We start from the raw sequence: 13,537 nt of genomic DNA on the forward strand, positions 1-13,537 counted from the left end.
AAATTAAAATTAATTGCGAGTCTGGCTGGATAATGACAAGATGAGTCATGTTTGAAATCAGGTTTCCACCTCTATCGAACAGCCTGCTCAACACTAGCCAAGCTGTTTCTATGAAAACGTTTAAATGCATTACCTCAGAAACGGCCGAGCCTCATACAATAAGCTTTATGAATAAAATGGGCCTGAAAAACATTCCACTATCTGTTAATCTTCAAAATACCCCTAAAGTTCAGGATGTAAAAATAAAACCTGTTCACTTCCCTTTCCTGTATTGTATAACTTACAAAGAAAACAGATGGTCAGTAGTTCCAGCATGTTCTTTACTCAGAAAACAGACTGACAAAATGTTCTAGTAGAAAGTTATTTTAAGCTTCTTAGTGGCTTTTCATTGTACAATTTACAACTTAAATGAGCAAAACTCTGGATTATGCCACATAGTGTACCAGCTCTGTGTCCATATGGCATATCGTGAAGCATTCACATTGAGACAAAGCATAGCAGATTTAATGTAAAAATAGTCATAATCCATGATATAGAAGAGCCATATACAGAACATGAGTAATGCTAGTCTGAATTGAATGATTGGAGAATGTATGGGCTGTGGAAACCTACAGTACAAGTAGAAGAGCAAGATTACACTTTTAGTGCAGGTCTCATTATTCTAAAACACACTCAGATTCATAGACATAGGAATAGATGAGATATAGAGTATTGTAGAAACACTTCGCTACTGTACGTTACAAACAGAATGATCCTGAGCAAACAGAATGTACAGGGTTTATCAGCATTGATTATGAGTACTGATGAAGACGTGTGCTTAACTAAAAGACTAAATTATCATTTGAACATTGAGTTTACAATAGGACATTTCATAACAATATAATAATGCACCAAGCTACTTGTCAAAGAAAAACATTTTTTTAAACACACGTATTGCTGTGCAGAGGACACATCATCCCTGAAATGCATCAAGCTCATCAAATAAAATCTGCTGGTTGATACATTATCCTATTTTCATCAAAAGACAGAATGCACAACAGTTTTTTTGGAGAGGGGGTGGTGTAAGGACTTTTGTATAATAAGTTAACGCTCTTGGAGAGCCATGTCTGACAGTGTCAGGGATTGGCTGAACTCAGTAATGCTTTCTCTAGACAATTAAAAATCAAGATTAGATGAAAAATGGGCCTAGAGAAACTTTAGCACAGCTGAAAAAGCCCATGGAGCTGTTTTGAAAATACAATATTTTTCCAATATTTGAACATTTCATACCCTTTTCAACGTAAGGCCTGGAAGAAATAAATGGAGGACAATCAGTTTTGATGCATTCACAATAGCAATGCTTTGTGGCTTTGAAGGAGCATAATGCCATGGAGATGTGCGAGTGTAGCTGAATGTACAGAGCGTTACACAGGTCAAACCAATTATTTTAGGATTTTTGCACTTTGTTTGTTTCGTGGCTTATTCAACATGCTTGCTTGAACGGTTCTTACATGTACTTTGTATCGTGAACAAGAAAAACTGTTCTATGCAAACCTCATCTTATAGTGAGACTAGTCGCAAACTCGTAACCACAACATCTACTTTGTAGGTGAAGGGTATTTCTCATGGTATTTCTGAGTAGGGGAAAAGGCTTTCTTGAATGTGACTGTGGTCAGTAAACAAATGGTAAGTGAAAGTTGTTTTGTTCTTTTAAATGTATGTCAAATGATTCTCCTTTTGAAATGCTGTCAGAGCTAGACTACATCTAAGAAAGGCTTACTGGGCTAGTTGTGATGCTTCAATCAAACCCCACATACACAAACACCTGCAGAGTGCAGACACACACATACCACACCGTATGCATTTAGAATCTGTTTCTCACTATTAGTAGCACCAGCTACTAATTGAATTTCATCAACTTAAACAGATTGGGACAATTCTGATTGAGTGAACCAGATAACACAAAATGAGATGGACGTGCTAATAACACAGGTGTTTCTGTACAGCCCTGAACCAAGCCAAGCCCATCCCCAGCTGATGACATCACAGCGGTAAGGTTGAGTGGAGAAAGACAGTGCGCACGCTGTTTTGACAGACCCAGTGATTTCAACACTACTTGATCTTGGGTGTAATTCGCACACACTCACAACAACCCTTGTTCCCTTATGATAACGCAACAAATGAATAGCCCTGTCATGCCGAAGCACATCATGTCCAACTCCCCCTCTTCTCTGACCCCTGCCCAAAAGCATCCTTTCTCTGTAATGCAGAGTAAGAAATAAGCCAGCCAGCACCTCGGCCCTAAAGCTTTTGTTCACGGGGCACGATTGATTTCCATTTAAATGAAAAGAGAGCCAGGGAGCGATGGTGGAGCGGCACTATACTCAGTATGAATGAAACACGGGCATTTTGGGTATTTCCCCACTCACATCCCACCCTACCTACCCCCACACTTTATTTTATCCTCTCAATTTCTCCCCCCCATACCCCCGTCCCAGCATTATAAACCATTAAAATCAGACTTTCCTCAGCCATCCGAGAGCTATTTACAATCGGTGATGCGGTTGACGTTCTGAACAAAAGCATTTCAAAAAGAAAAAGAGAAGGGGGGGGTTGACAAGAAAACATCATTCACTAAGGTTGATTAATTCTCCACCTCAAGTGAATGTTCAAACAGACCTGACTGGCTTTTTCCACCCATTTCTTTCCCTTTTATTCCCCTTCTGAGGTTGAGAAGATGGGAGAACAAGCTTTATCTTTCAACTGTATTGGCTGTTGTCACTAATAGGCCAAGGATAGGATATGTCACAGAGTTGAATGGGGAAATTTAGAGAGGACTGGGTTGTTTTAGGGTGGATTAAACTTGCTTTTCTCATGCAAAAAGCCTGTTCTGAAATCACCAAATCAAATCTGAATACAGTTTAGTTTAGCGACGGAGCGGAGAAACCTGTTTGAACAATTGCAAATGACTTTTAGCAATACTTGTTTTTCTTGAAAAATATGCCATTGGACAAAAGGAGTTTGTCACATTTGGTCACATTCATTGGCTTCAGGGTTTCTCAATAGAATCCAATGGCAAAACTTTGGTTCCAAAATGTTGCTATGTCCCAAGCTTAAAGGGATAATCCATAGTTGAAACAATAAAGCATTCTCTCCCTATTTTGGTAAAATAAACTGAGGGATGGGGCTGGAGAAATGTAACCATTCTCAAATTCATAAGCTATGAGCTATGGATGCAAGGACTGACCATCCGTGATATCAAAATTATAGTTTTAACCATGTTTTGAGGCTATATAGCATTTGTTTAAACATACTTTGTTTGCAAACATTGGAGTAAAACAAGCTTATATTTTGGGTTCTGATGGGGCACGACAGTTGAACTAAGCTGAGGCATATATATTATTTAAGAATCAATGAGCACATCCAGAAATGGATTTAGCAACTGCAGAATGCCCCTTTAAATATACACACACATACTTTGGGATATGTGGCACAGAAACGAACAAGAGACCAAATATAGGAAACTAAGTTACACTGGCTTTGGAGGGGACCCATGACACATTAACAGATGGTCCCAGACAGGGGAGCAGTAGGAAGTGGTTCAGTAAGAGCAGGCTGGGGTGGAAAGTGTTCCCTTCCTGAGTCAAAGGGCAGTGTGTTGTAGAGCTCAGTTCATTGGTCCTCCCCTGCAGGCGTCCAATGGGACTGGAGCTCATCCAGTGGTTAGACCGTTCCTTTCATTCCCTGTTCTGCAGGCACTGAGTAGATGCTAAAGAAAGGAGAGAAGAGTGAGGGGAAAATGTATTATACCAATCTAAAAAACTGGTGGGACTTTACACATCTGAAATATTATTAATTCACTACTATAAAATATTAAAAACATACGACAGTGATATTTATTTCCTTGTTAAGAGTTTATGGGGGATATGTCAATTTAGAAACATTGGATGTCCTTGGGAAATGTACAGACTACAGCATATAAACATTACACGTTTTGGAGAATTGGGGATTACAATTTTTGAGATCCTTCCCATAAGACAGCCTGTTCACGTTCGCACATGGAAAGCAGGTAGCTACAATCCTTGTTTGTGGGAATCCAGAAAATGCATGTCGGTTTATAGCGCACTACAGGGGTTTGGCGTGCTACATGGCGACTGCATTACCTCCACACATCCCCTCCCCAGGTGGGATTTATGGCCATGGCAAGTCTCCCTGTTGATCCAACAAGCCAAGGGTTGCTGTGTGAATAAGCCTCTTTTCAGCACACCTATCACTCAACACACAACACAGCCAGAACTAACTGCAGCCCTAGGAGCCCAGCGTTAATCCTGCAGAGGAATTTAACCCCTTTCTCTTTCTAAGCCTGCATCATCAGATCTATAGCGCCGAGGTGAATACGTGCTAGGTAAACTCTCTAACCTCTATCGTTGGCTAGGTCACGTAGGAGCTAGCATGGGACAAAGGAAACTGATTACTCTGCAGAACACCAGCCCACAGCACTCAGCACAGTTACACAACCCCAAAGACAGACCCAGAGAAAGAAAGAAAAAAAGAGAAAGAGACAGGTAGAGCTCTCAGTTTACCCCCCCCCCCCCCCCCCCCCCCCTCCTCCCTTAGAGGCCCCAGGAGAATGACTAACTGACTATCTCTCACTGTCTGTTCAACTGGTTCAGGCTGTTCTCTGTGCTATGATTGTTGTTGTCAGATAATGTCATCATACCATAGAAACAGAGCTGGGATTTACTGCTCACTGTGCAATGTGCATCATACTCTAGATTTCTATAGATGTGTTATTCCTGCTCTGGGCTCTGGGAGCAGGCTGGGTCTTGCCCTGTAGGGGTCATGAAGGGCCGACCGTTCTCTATGGGTTATTGTTAACAGTTGACAGGGTGGGGCGAGGTAGAGCAGTGGAGTGGGCTGGATGGCTTCAGGCTGTGCAGGTAATTGCAGCACAAGTCCAGACGTGCTCGATGGCTCAGCGGCTGGGTGGATCTGCTCCTCCTGATTGAGTTTCGCAACCTCAGCAAGAGTTTGTCTGGTTTTACATGACGCTGGCATGATGCCGTGGCGGAGCGTGTTGCCAAGCCAGCGGTGCGGTGGATGGACTGACTGTTACTCACTAGACTGGTTCTGTCGCTCCCTTCCAGCCGGGCAGTCAGGTAGCGGAGGACTAAGTGGAACATCTCTCTGAGAGACACTAATTTCTAGTATGTCTATTATCTAAAAGGCCTGTTCCTCTTAGGGAAAGTAAACACTCCGAGGGGAATAACATGGAGAGACAAGGCAGAGTGACTTACAGTTCAACGGGCTTTAAAAACTCTAAATAACTGCTCAATGGAATCCCCCATGGACAAAAATTGCAGCCCTGATGGTTTTATCAAGAAGATGGTGGCAATGGAGGAATTAGGGGTACTAGGTTACACTGAGACAAAATATGCACAACATATTGTAAGACTTTCAGTCAAACAGAGTGAATGGAGAAGTGTGGCCTTACCCTTGTGGTCGGTTGTGCATGCGGCGCCGGACCAGCACTACGGCTGAAACCAAACAGAAAAGGGAAAAGGTCACCATTTCCTCCTTGCCGCTAGAGAATAGTTCACATTTGCTTAGTATTAAAGCTTACATGACACCCTGGAAGTGGAGTAAATCAGGTCAAGTACCTGACAGAAGGGCCTAACAGCCGTAGGCCTGCGAACTCACTGACTTCAACAAACCACTTTTCTAAAGGTTGCTACATCTGGTCCTTGATCAAACCATCAGTATTAATGTGCCAGATACAGGCCCTATAATGTGTTGTGTTGTGAGGTGTGAAAAGAGGTCTGCCAGTCACGTAGCCTGTATATCTGGTCTGATATTGTCTCAGTCTTGTCTTGACTTGTAATCCTTACCTACTATCACTGCGATTGACAGTGCCACCACACTCACGGCTACGATGATGACAATGGTAGTAAATCCATCTGAGAGCAGATAACACACGACAAAAGGAGTTGATGTTTGCAACACACTGGGACGAAATTAACGTACAAACTTAATTAACACAATTACTTTAGCATGACATGGCTAATGTTCATACAAACCAAGAAGTATGAATTTGCTAAAATATGTACTTATAAATGGATTTATAGCACATTGATATTACAGTTCGTCAAGTAAGAAGGTACCTATGGGCCTACTGACATGCAGAAATAAGGTTACTTAAATTCTACATACTGTAAAAGTAGAACAAGTTGTAAACAAAGTTTTTCCTACCTTCCGCTACTTTTTCTCCTGTTGCCTTGTTTGTGTCCACAATATCATTAGTTTCAGGTTCGATAACCACGTAATCGTTCCTGAGATTTGGGATCACTGAAACAGGCAAGAAGACACCTAATTATTCTCCCACCTCCATTTCCATTCAGAAGGATATCACCAGTACAGACACATACAAACAAACATTCATTCATCTGCTCACTGACTAATTCTATCACTGTCTGATCAACATGGCAGAGGAGGAACAGAACTGGCAGATTTAACAGATCATCATTCTGATTGGATCGATTTCACTCCCAGCCAATCATTAAGCATTCAACATTCACTCCTGGATAATGATGAGGGGTAGGGAGAAAGGCTTGGGCAGTGCAGCTCCTCTCCTGGCCTGACTGAGAGAAGGTGTTTCTCCAGAAGACGTGGCCTGCCTGCCTGTGGGGCAGCCCTCCCTGTCCTAAATAGCTCTGTAATTATATCAAAGCAACATCATGGGGAAGATGAAGAGTGACAGCGAGCGACGCCGAGAGAAAATGAGAATGCCAAAGAGGATTAGTGCCCTGACAGGGCAGGGGGAGGGGGGGGATCTCTACGTGTCTGTCTAGTCTAACTTCTGCTTGATGGATACACAGGGGGGGGGGGGTTCTCCGAACAGATAATTGATTCCATTCTGGGGGTAATAATGAGGGGAACGGTGGTGTAACAGAGGTGTGATCTCTCTTACTCTGCTGACTGGGCTGCTTGCCCATCACATTTCTAACAGGGGGCGAGTTAAAGGGTTAAACTCACCGTTTTGCTTGAATAGATCTTCATCGTCCCCATCTGTGGGACATTCAGAACAGAGGAAGAGGGAAAAGCCCAGTCAGCATCAATATAAAGTAGCCTGTATTACATTTAAAGATTAGCAGTAGTTATATTGCTGTGCTTCATTTGAGGGTTCACTCATAGAACATTATCGGATCATCACGTACTCCTAAACATAACTTTTGTAACCTTTAAAAAAAATGTTTTCATATACTCCTGATTTCATGCTACTTGTGATTTTGTCCCCTTTGGTTTCCAGATGAAGATGTATTCCATACCTGCTACGTCTGCTGATCCTTCACTCTCCTCTGAGGAAGCTGTATGGGAATAGAGATGGGGAGGATGGGACCAGATTAACTCACAGCAACATCTTACTGTACATCACGAAGGTCATTCGTTACATCTCTGCACTATACTGGAGCAGAGCTACTCTCCTATGAACTACTACTGTGGGATATACAGAATGATTGAGTTGCCATCCATTCAATGGTATACTCACTCATGAACTCCATACGTCTGTGGCTAGGGCATTTAGCTCATGGTAAAGGTAGCCATCTTAATATTACCAGTTTCAGAGTTTTGTGGGAATAACTAACTATACCTTTAGATAGATAGTAAAACACTACTGTAGCATACACAGGTTCATATCTTCTTTATGTTGAACTGTGGTTTATATAATGTGTATGTATTCTTTCCTCAAAATATACTTAAATGTTTTTATTTCACCTTTATTTAACCAGGTAGGATAGTTGAGAACAAGTTTTAATTTACAACTGTGACCTGGCCAAGATAAAGCAAAGCAGTGTGACACAAACAACAACAGAGAGTTACATATGGAAAAAACAAGCGTACAGTCAATAACACAATAGAAAAAAAGAAAGTCTATATACAGTGTTTGCAAATGGCATGAGGAGGTAAGGCAATAAATAGGCTATAGTAGCGAAGTAATTACAATTTAGCAAATTAACACTGGAGTGATAGATGTGCAGATAGAAATACTGGTGTGAAAAAGAGCAGAAAATAAAATAAAAACAATATGGGGATGAGGTAGGTAGATTGGGTGGGCTATTTACAGATAGGCTATGTACAGCTGCAGCGATCAGTTAGCTGCTCAGATAGTTGATGTTTAAAGTTAGTGAGGGAAATATAAGTCTCCAGCTTCAGTGATTTTTGCAATTCGTTCCAGTCATTGGCAGCAGAGAACTGGAAGGAAAGGCTGCCAAAGAGGTGTTGGCTTTGGGGATGACCAGTGAGATATACCTGCTGGAGCACGTGCTACGGGTGGGTGTTGTTATCGTGACCAGTGAGTTGAGATAAGGCAGAGATTTGCAAAGCATAGACTTATAGATGACCTGGAGCCAGTGGGTCTGGCGACGAATATGTAGCGAGGGCCAGCCGACTAGAGCATACAGGTCGCAGTGGTGGTTGGTATATGGGGCTTTAGTGACAAAACGGATGGCACTGTGATAGACTGCATCCATTTTGTTGAGTAGAGTGTTGGAGGCTATTTTGTAAATGGCATCGCCGAAGTCGAGGATCTGTAGAATAGTCAGTTTTACGAGGGTATATTTGGCGGTGTGAGTGAAGGAGGTTTTGTTGCGAAATAGGAAGCCGATTGTAGATTTTATTTTGCATTGGAGACGTTTAATATGAGTCTGGAAGGAGAGTTTATAGTCTAGCCAGACACCTAGGTATTTATAGTTGTCCACATATTCTAAGTCAGAACCACCCAGAGTAGTGATGCTGGGCGGGCGGGCGGGCGGGCGGGTGCGGGCAGCGAACGGTTGGAAAGCATGCATTTAGTTTTACTAGAGTTTAAGAGCAGTTGGAGGTCATGGAAGGAGTGTTGTATGGCATTGAAGCTCGCCTGGAGGTATGTTAACACAGTGTCCAAAGAAGGGCCAGATGTATACAGAATGGTGCATACAGGTGGATCAGGGAATCACCCGCAGCAAGAGCGACATCGTTGATATATACAGAGAAAAGAGTCGGCCCGAGAATTGAACCCTGTCGTACCTCCATAGAGACTGCCAGAGGTCCGGACCACAGGCCCGCCGATTTGACACACTGAACTCTGTCTGAGAAGTAGTTGGTAAACCAGGCGAGGCAGTAATTTGAGAAACCAAGGCTGATGTGTCTGCCGATAAGAATGCGGTGATTGACAGAGTCGAAAGCCTTGGCCAGGTCGATGAAGACGGCTCTACAGTACTGTCTTTTATCGATGGCGTTTATGATGTCATTTAGTACCTTGAGCGTGGCTGAGGTGCACCTGTGACCAGCTCGGAAACCGGATTGCACAGCAGAGAAGGTACGGTGGGATTCGAAAGGGTCAGTGATCTGTTTATTAACTTGGCTTTCAGGATGGATATAGGTCTATAACAGTTTGGGTCTAGAGTGTCACCCCCATTGAAGAGGGGGATGACGCTTTCCAATCTTTAGGTATCGCGGATGATAGGAAAGAGAGGTTGAACAGACTGGTAATAGGTGTTGCAACAATGGCGGCGGATAATTTTCGAAAGAGAGGGTCCAGATTGTCTAGCCCAGCTGATTTGTATGGGTCCAGGTTTTGCAGCTCTTTCAGGACATCTGCTATCTGGATTTGGGTGAAGGAGAAGCTGGGCTGTCTTGGGCAAGTAGCTGCGGGGGGTGTGGAGCTGTTGGCCGGGGTTGGGGTAGCCAGGAGGAAAGCATGGCTAGCCGTAGAGAAATGCTTCTTGAAATTCTCGATTATCGTGGATTTCTCGGTGGTGACAGTATTACCTAGCATGAGTGCAGTGGGCAGCTGGGAGGAGGTGCTCTTATTCTCCATGGACTTTACAGTGTCCCAAAACTTTTTGGAGTTAGAGCTACAGGATGCAAATTTCTGTTTAAAAAAGTTAGCCTTTGCTTGCCTGAATGAATGCGTGTTTTGATTCCTGACTTCCCTGAAAAGTTGCAGGTCGATTAGAAAGGCCTCCTCGCAGAAGTGTTTTAGGGAGCGTTTGACAGTGATCAGGGGTGGTCGTTTGACCGCGGACACATGAGGCAATGAGGCAGTGATCGCTGAGATCCTGATTGAAAACAGCAGAGGTGTATTTGGAGGGCAAGTTGGTCAGGATAATATCTATGAGGGTGCCCGTGTTTACAGATTTAGGGTTGTACCTGGTGGGTTCCTTGATAATTTGTGTGAGATTGAGGGCATCTAGCTTAGATTGTAGGACTGCCGGATTGTTAAGCATATCCCAGTTTACGTCACCTAACAGAACGAACTCTGAAGATAAATGGGGGGCAATCAATTCACATATGGAGTCCAGAGCACAGCTGGGAGCTGAGGGGGGTCTATAACAGGTGGCAACAGTGAGCGACTTATTTCTGGAGAGATTCATTTTTTAAATTAGAAGCTCGAACTGTTTGGGCATAGACCTGGAAAGTATGACAGAACTTTGCAGGCTATCTTAAGTATCAGCCTAGGTTATTCTAATGAGTTTTCCACTTAATATTCTGCTATCTCTGGAAGCCATAGGACTCAGAGAGAGACGGTGTATATTTCTCGTGTGGAACACATACAGGCATAAAAACAATAAAAAGGTGATCTGTGTGAGTAGATCTTTATCAGTGTCTCAGTGTCTGCTGCAAGAGCATTGTGGGAAGGTGAGAACATGCGATACGTACCAGCAGCTCCTCGCAGAGTCACAATCAGACACAGAAACAGCAATCGCAACATCTTCCAATGCTGGAGGGGAGAGAAGAGAAGAAACCAAGTTATAAGTACTGGTCATTAATATTCTGCTATTGATGTGTGTGAAAAACGAAAATCTTCCCATTTGAAAAAGTGAAAGTGAGATGGCGTGAAAGAGTCATCTATCGTCTGTTGTTGAGGCTGTCTGTTGTTTACTCAATCATTTAGGTTTACCTCAGAACCACAGGTATTCAATGGAAAATGACAGGTATCGGGAACACTATCTTCTGCAATAACGACACGGACTACCATGATGACACAACTCCATACAGGTGGCACAAGCACTGCACTGATGTTAAAGGACGATGTATATCTTGTCTCAGGTGTAGGGGTGGATGTAAACTGTGTTTCCCAGTGCTCAGCAGAAAGTAACCCTGTCCCTCTCTGAACACTCAGTCACAGCCAGCTGGCATGAATTGCCTTTTCAACACTTTCCCCTCCCGTCTGGGTAATGGTGTGGGACTGTGTGTGACTCGGTGTACTTTTACATTTTGTATTGTGTGATTGTGTGTACTGTGTGTGTGTAACGGTTTGAATAGTGCGTAAGGCCACAGTGCTTTATTCTAACCAGCCATTATTAATCATTAGGATGTATGTCGTGTTAGCCATTAAACTCTGTCACCCTCTGTTTAGACACTAAAAAGTTATTTGTAACTAAACAAATATTTAAGTTTCTGTCAGCTCCACTTTAGAAGATGGCCCAACAGTCACATTCGTTTTGTCTGGCTGCATGCTGCAAGTGGGAGTTTTTTTTCCTGCCGCCTTCTTGAGAAACCTCACACTACTTCCTGGTGGCAGCGGTCCCTGAACAGAGTCTGTTCTCTTCCTCTATTCGCTCATCTCTCCAACACACAGATGTGGAACACAGCTGTTCCTAGCTAAACAAAGCCTCGGCAACCAGCTGGCCAGCCGCAGTACAATTGGCTGTATTTTTAAAACGGGCCCAGGCTTGGGAATGACCTCTTCCCTAGTCAATGTCCGACTGGACGGATGACGCCTCGGTGCTCAAATATAACACGGCTCCCTGGCACGGGCCCAGAAGCCTTTGCTCTACCAGGGAACCAGGGTTAGAGTGGTGGGAGAATTCCCCCTTAGAGAACTGGAGCAAATACTGCTGCTACTGCCCTCCCCCTCATTGTCAGCGATGCCCATTGTGTACAGGGACCCTGCTTCCTTTAGCTAATGACTACACTACTATGTGAGGGCTCTGGGAAGTGAACGGAGGTGAACTGCATTGTTGGGCCATTTGACAGGCTGTACACCAGGGCTTTGAGAGGCTGCCTGGGGAGTTTCCACCAACCTCCTACCCCCTATCCTCACTGCCCTCTAAACCATTAATATGTTACGGAAGTCCAGCTGAACGTCCAGTTGGGACAGTGTTCCCGTACATTTGTTTACCATGGCAGTGTGAAGACATCAAGAGTCAAGGCAACAGGTACAAATGAGATTATGGCTCATAGACTCCCGAACCATAATGGTGAGGGGAAGTCAGTAAAAAAAAGAGGGAGAGGTGGACTATAGTGTTGGCGGGGGAGGGAGTGGAGAGTAACTGAGTCTCCTCCATCTCAGTTCACTAGTTCAGCAGGGGATTTGATGCTTGCGAAAGACCTGAGGATCGGGAGTCTATGGGCTGTAATCTAATTTGTACGTGTTGCCTTGGCTCCAGATGTCTTCACACTGCCATGGTAAACAAATCACCATCCTGGAGGGTCGCAGAGGGAGACGGGGAGAGATGCGTGGACAGGGCTTCTAAATTACCAGGCTTGAACAAGCGGGTCATGGAGGGAGACATATGTTAGTTTAAGGTGTTAATCAGATGACAGGAGGGAGACTGATTTCAGAGGGAGACCAGTGTGCTGCAGTGTACTGTGTTCTGCTCAGGCCTCACAGAGAGCTGCAGTAAATCTCTCAACAACCTAAGCAGCAGCCCCAAATAAAATCCTCCTCTGTATCCAATTTAGTTTTGTCAGAGATGCTTTGGGTGAAATAATAAGCTGATCCAATTTGGAAACATTTATCAACACAGTCTATTGCCTCAGAATCAAAACGCCTCCTGCGAGATGGTTTTATTTCTCTAAATTGGATAATATATTCTTGTATATTTGAATGGCGATTGAATTTGCATTGGTATCAATGCAGGATTTTACTAGGCCCGAATTTGCACCCTATCATAAGCGGTGGCCTCCCAATGAAGGAGAGAGAAGAGGCCTGCCCAGAAGCCACAGAGCTACAAAGATCATAGACTATCATAAATCTATGCATCCTAAATCAAGAGTGCAGCACTAAGCGGAAGCTTTTTCTGCAACCTACACTTAGTGAACAGAACATTAGGAACACCTTCCTGATATTGACTTACCCTCAGAACTGTCTCAATTCGTCAGGGCATGGATTCTAGAAGGAGTCGAAAGCATTCCACAGGGATGCTGGCCCATGTGGACTCCAATGCTTCCCTTTGGGTAGTGGACCCTTCTTGATACACACAGGAAACTGTTGAGCATGAAAAACCCAGTAGCACTGCAGTTCTTGACACACAAACCGGTGCGCCTGGCACCTACTACCATACCCGTTCAAAAACACTTCAATCTTAAATCTTGCCCATTCACCCTATGAATGGCACACATACACAATCCATGTTTCAATTGTCTCAAAGCTTAAAAATCCTTATGTAACCTGTCTCCTCCCCTTCATTTATACGGATTGATGTCGATTTAACAAGGTACATCAATAAGGGATCATAGCTTTCACCTGGATTCATCTGGTCAGTCTGTCATGGAAAGGTGTTTTGTAAACTGG

This window comes from Salvelinus fontinalis, chromosome 6, assembly GCF_029448725.1.
Source record: "Salvelinus fontinalis isolate EN_2023a chromosome 6, ASM2944872v1, whole genome shotgun sequence".
NCBI classification, from domain to species: Eukaryota; Metazoa; Chordata; class Actinopteri; order Salmoniformes; family Salmonidae; genus Salvelinus; species Salvelinus fontinalis.